The sequence below is a fragment of the Scyliorhinus torazame genome, chromosome 8 (assembly GCF_047496885.1).
Source record: "Scyliorhinus torazame isolate Kashiwa2021f chromosome 8, sScyTor2.1, whole genome shotgun sequence".
NCBI classification, from domain to species: Eukaryota; Metazoa; Chordata; class Chondrichthyes; order Carcharhiniformes; family Scyliorhinidae; genus Scyliorhinus; species Scyliorhinus torazame.
Window position 1 is genome coordinate 106,007,321 of NC_092714.1, and position 5,841 is coordinate 106,013,161.

The following is a 5,841-nucleotide window of genomic DNA, read 5'->3' on the forward strand; positions in this document are numbered from 1 at the left end:
TTCTTTTTCTTCCTCTGGGGTTCCTGAGGTTCCGGGGTTCTGTGGACACAAGCATAATATCTGTTATTATATTGCTTTTTTAAATTTTTTTTTTTTAGTTTCACAGTTTATTACAGCACCATGTTAATATTACAATAAAACAGAACAAATATTAAACTTCTAAAGAAAGTAATTTGAATCAACTCAGGAGATTCTCTGATCATCAAAATGTTGGACTGCCAAGACTATAGAATTTTCTTATCTTCCCTTCCCATTCTTCCTCACAAACCGCAGGTGTATCAGCTGATAGTTGGACTAACACAGCAAATGAAAATAATTGCTGTTTTCTGTGATACAGATTTCTGCTCTAGTTAATAGCATGAAAAAAACTCCATAAAGATACTACAGGCCTTGAGTTTAAAGTGCCAACATTATCAGTATAAATTCATTAGATAATACTTTTCCCAGTGATTAAATGCAATGGTGTTCTTCACCGCACTTGTATGCAACGTCAGTGTTGCAAATTTAACTCCACTCTCAGCTTTCCTGAAACATTGTCGTCTTCCTCAACAGAAAGCCTCGACACTTCTGCCTGCAATTGTTTAACCAAACAGAAACAGACTCAAAGAGTCAACATACAAACATATCACAAAAGTGATTTAAAAAATTAAATTTTACACAAAACATTTATGATGTAAATACAAAATCTCTTTGCAAACATACAGAATGCAGTTCCAAAGGCTATTATTATCTACCAGGGGGAGAAAAATGCTAAACAAACATTATGATAAAGCTGTGGCTCTTGGGACTATAAACCAAATGTGAGATACTAGGCCTCAAATTTCTCTTTAAAATATAAATTCGACGTTTACCTGCAGTACTGAAATACTGAGGAATACGCTGTCCTTTAATAAAATATTCAAACTTTCCTTGCAATTCTCAGCATTCTCATATTAAAACAGCAAAAGTAATAGTTTTCTCTTGCTTTACAAATTGCCCAAGAGCCACAGCTTAAGGTTATTCAATATCCTCAGGCCTGACTGGATGAGGAAGGGGTATTACTGATTTCTTCTCTGTATCTCTTGATAAGGCTTTTCTCATATCGTAAGCATCTTCATCAGGTTCTCCATTGCTAGCTGAGTAGTATTCTATCACAGTTCGGTAGACACTGTAGCCAAGCTGTTCGTACATGTTCACTGCGACTTGATTGGATACTCGTACAAATAGACCAACAAAGAATCCACCCTTTCTTTCAGATATTTCCTCCAGCAGTTCCATTAGTTTAGCTGCCAACCCCAAGCGTCTAAATTCTGGAGCTACAGATAAAGCCGTTATGTGTCCATGCCATTCCTCTCTTGCCACTGATCCTTCAGCTTTCCCCATAATGTATCCCATTAGCTCTCCTCCAGGAGCCTCCGCAACAATGAAATACTCTGGCCAATGAGCTAGATATTGCAGGTAGAAGGGAATCCCATAAGTTTCTGTAAGGGGATCCAGATTTATGTTGTTGAAGCGAAAAAGATCATCACAGCAGAATGCTCGTAACGTTGTCATTTCGCCAACCAACCTTGCACCGGAAACTAACCTTTCCCGTTATTATATTGCTTAAGATCGCGTATGTCTGTCTGTCTGTCCTTTGTTGCCAATTACCCATTATAATTGGTCACCATCTGTGACTCTCTCATGTAAAAAAATTTTTTTTTAAAAAACCAAATATTTGGGACAAGACATCCGAGAAAAATACTGACACAGTGCGAGCCATCTCGCAGCCTATGCGATCTACCATCCTAGTGTTTGAGGATGTAAATAGCATATGGAAGCAACCTAAGGGTCGCCAGAAATAAACAAAAGATTTTCGAACTGAAAGTGCCAAAATAGGGTGCGTATGGGCCGCGGCGGTTAAGAAATGGGTGGAATCCCCGGGTAGGATGGTGATCAGTGCCGTTTGTGCACTACCCGAGCGTAGCTGACCAAAGGGGGGGTCCTCAGGCAGGGCTGGGACCAGTGCCGTTTCTCCATTGCCTGAGCGACTGGCAAGAATGGGTAAGAATGTGGTCGTCGTGGGGGCTGCTTCTCGTGATAGAATCAGAAGATTAGCTATGAGTGGTGTCTGTTGACAAACTTGTTCCATTAACTGCCATTGGACGTCAAAAGGGTCGTGGCGTGGGGCCATGAAAAACTTTCAAATTCACAAACAACATTTAACATGTACGTTAAACGAACAAACATACGACAAACATGGTGCAGGTTCCATCAAAAAGGACATTGTATCTCTCCATCGGTTCCTTTTTGCCATCATGTGGATACCTCATTGCTCAGTAGCGAACAGAGTTGCAAAGGGATTCGCTTGGTGGGAGTCAGACTCTATGTCATCATCTTCTCCCGGCTGCCATACTCTTGACTGGAGTAGTTTGGCTAAAGCTGCTTGGGGCGAATTGAGGTCCATCTCATAATTCTGGATGAGCCTAAACAAATTGTCACGGTGCCAGAATCGTGTGTCGAGGTTGGAGCTACTAGGTTTTAATCCCTGATCGTTGGGCGGTGGGTCTGGGTCAGGGGCTTTGATGTATGTGATTTCGAAGGGGTCACTGGAATCATGCTCGGATTTGCTGGAAATGGGGCCTGGTGCAGGGGTATAATCATAACGTGGTGTGCTGTGGCTGGCGTCATTGCTATCACTATCACTGTCGCTGTCGCTGCTGGTTGAAGGAAGGGAGAGGCAGAGTCGTGCCTCTGGGGGTGGAGTTGAAGATGTGTCTGAGGACGGGCTGGACTGGCTGGGGGAGGGTAGGAATGCGTCATCTGTGGGCGGGGCGTGCTCGTCTGCTGCTGCAAGCGAGTAGTGCTATGCATGGTTGTTCTGCGAGCCATAAACCTTAAGCTGGTTTATGTGAGACCATGCAGACTTGCCATTGGAATATGTGATCTTGTATAGAGAGGGGCTGACTTTGTCCGAAATGGAGTACAGTCCGGAAAATATTGGGGAATGGAATGAACTGGGGTTGTATAGGGAAAGCATCACTAGCTGCCCTACTACAAACTCGGTGGCATGTACCATTTTATCGAAACAAGCTTTGCTTTGTTTCCTCCTGGTCCCAGGTCTCACAGCTGCTACGAGCTGGGCTGCCTTTATATTCTCAATAAGCTGCTGTACAGCATTTTCATGCGTGAGGGCTGCACGGGTTTGGCTGACTGTGTCATCTTTAAGTCGACCATCTAATAATAGCTGTGTCGGTGTGTGTTCAGTGAGAATGGTGATGGGGTTGAGTCCTGTAATGTAGAAGAAGTACTGCACTGCCCAAAAAACTGCGAGCAGGTGCCTTTCGCAGGCAGAAAACCCTTGCTCAACAGGATCTAACTCGCGTGAGGCGTATGTCATGGGGCGTAATTGGTCATGGCATTCCTGGAGGAGCACGGCTGAAAGGGTTCGGTTGGTGCTTGCTACTTTGATTGCGTACGGGGAAAGTGGATCTGGGACTTGCAATGCGGGGACTGTGCTGAGGGCTCTCTTTAAAGCATCCACGGCATCCGTGTGCTGTGGAAGCCATTCCCAAGGTGCCTGCTTCTTGAGAAGTTCGGATGGGGCGCTGCTTTTGAGACGAAACCGTCGCTCATTGTTTCGGCAGTAGCCAACCAGTCCTAGAAATGTCCGGAGGGCTGAGACATTATGGGGAAGGGGCAATTTGACGATCGAGTCAATTCTCTTTTGCTTGATCTCGCGTTTACCATGAGTGATTACTGTACCCAAGTAAATCACTTTTTCCTGCAAAATCTTGGCCTTATTTGACTTGAGTCCCTGTTTGAGCATGGTCTTGAGACTCGTGGCTATGGTGGGGACTGCTACTGGGGTTACTTTGTACAGTTCCTGGTAATCAATGGTCAGTCGCCATGATCCATCGGGTTTCCTGACGGGCCAAATTGGTGCGTTGTCCATGAAGGCTACTGATCTGAGTATGCCTTGATCAAGCAAAGTCTGTATTACCTTTGAGATTTCTCCCTCTGCCTCTTGGGGGAAACCGTACTGCTTTTGGGGTCTGGGGTCAGGACCTGTAATGTTCACCAAACCAGCTATTTTGCCTCAGTCGTGCTTGTGCTGTGCAAATGCTGCTTTATGTTGCTGCAGGACTTCCCTAACCTGTTTGTCCTGACTAATGGCTTGAGGGTCGAACCAGAAGTCTCCTACTGCACTAATTCTGTTTTCATACTCTCCAACTCTGAGCGTGGCGGGGGCTCGTGCTGCCTTTGCCATTCTCCATACACATTTATTAACCGGATTAAAAGAGAGATTGTGGAAGCTCATAAAATCGATTCCTAGGATGTGTTCAGCTGTCTGGGGTAGATCGACCAAAACTACAGGGTGTTTAGTCGTAATGTTCCCTATTTGTATCGCTACAGGGGCTGTGATGTGTCCTTGTTGTAAATGACCTGTAAAGCCGCTGAGTGTGATGGTGTCTGTTGTGGGTCACGTGTCTCGCTGAAACATCGTGGAGGAATTGAGTGTGGTGCGGGACCCTCCTGTGTCCCAAAGAAATTCTACGGGGTGTCCCCGGACTTTGCCTGCTACGACCGGTCTACCGGACTTGTCCCAAAGGGTGTCGCAGACCCAAGTTGGGGAGCCTGAACACCGTCAGTCGGTGCTGTTCATGTCTATGTTCTCTGAACGGGCGCTAACGCTATGGATTGGCTTTGCCCTATTCTTATTCATGGTGCCTGTCTGTTGGTTTCTCTACTAATTTGGAGGCGTGTTGCACTCTCGTGCATAGTGACCTAATTGTCCACAGTTGTAGCATTCCTGGGATTTAGGCTGCTGCGGGCTGTTCCTGCCCTCATTTACCCATGCGGGGTTCTGGTGCGTCCTAACTGGATTCATGTCTGCCTGCTCTTCCTCTGGTTTTGCAAATGTGGTTTTGCCTTGGACGGATTGTTTCCAATGGCAGGACAATCTTTTCAAAACCCATTTCTCGCTGTGGGCCTCGTCTGAGGGGGCGTAATTTGCGCTAGCTCTCTGTCCTGCCTCTGTCGCATGAGAGACTACGATTTGAGTCCATTTGGCCATATTATCTGCAGACAAATGGGCGTGGGCTAACTCTCCGAATACTGCTGTGAAATGTATCCACAAGCGTCCAGCAAACGATGTGGGGTGCTCTGTTTTCTTTTGCCTACACTTGTTTACGCCTTCTACGGGGTCTCCTCTGTTATCGCCGATCGCATCCAGGATCGCTGTGTGCATTTCTTGGAGTGTGCCTCCTCCTACATTCTGTGGGTCAGGAAGGGCTGCCACGACTGAAGGGTCGAGGCTTAAAACTGTGAGCTTCGTCCAGGCCGTACATGGTAGCCTGCTGTTTAACTCTAGTGAAAAACTGGTGGGGGTCTGATGTGGGAAGGAACGGTGTAATTTTTCCAGTCGCGTCCCGTAATTGGGTCACGGTTAACTGGGTTGTATATAGGAAATCTGTGTTTCCTTCTGCTGCGGCCCTGCGGTGTGTGGTTGCAGGGTTCATGGGGGTGTGTTCTGCCTGTTCAGTCGGGGATTGGGGTGCTTTTCTTTCCTGTGGTTTTTCTTGCATGCATGTCCCATGTACGTATCTGTGGGCAGTTTCATTTAACTCCTGCCAATCGGGGCCGTTTTCCTGGTCTAACTGGGGTCCAAACGTACTTTGAAACCCATTCTGGACAGAAAGCAGAGATTGCAATTCTGCAATTTGCTTCCGGCACTTTGCGTGATCTACGGAGCTTTGCCTTTGTTCCGTCGTGGAAGTATGGAAGGCTCGTAGGGCTGCTTTTAAATCATTGCACTGTTTCTGTAATTGCTCTACCTGTTGCTCGGTTTCTTGTCTTACCAAGACCGCACGTTGCGTCTCC

The 5,841-nt window shown here is 46.3% G+C and overlaps 1 pseudogene; it reads right to left on the reverse strand.

Moving 5' to 3' along the window:
- Window positions 1-651: 651 nt before the first annotated feature.
- On the reverse strand, window positions 652-1,564 carry LOC140428023 (N-alpha-acetyltransferase 20 pseudogene; annotated as a pseudogene).
- Between the last annotated feature and the right edge of the window lie 4,277 nt (window positions 1,565-5,841).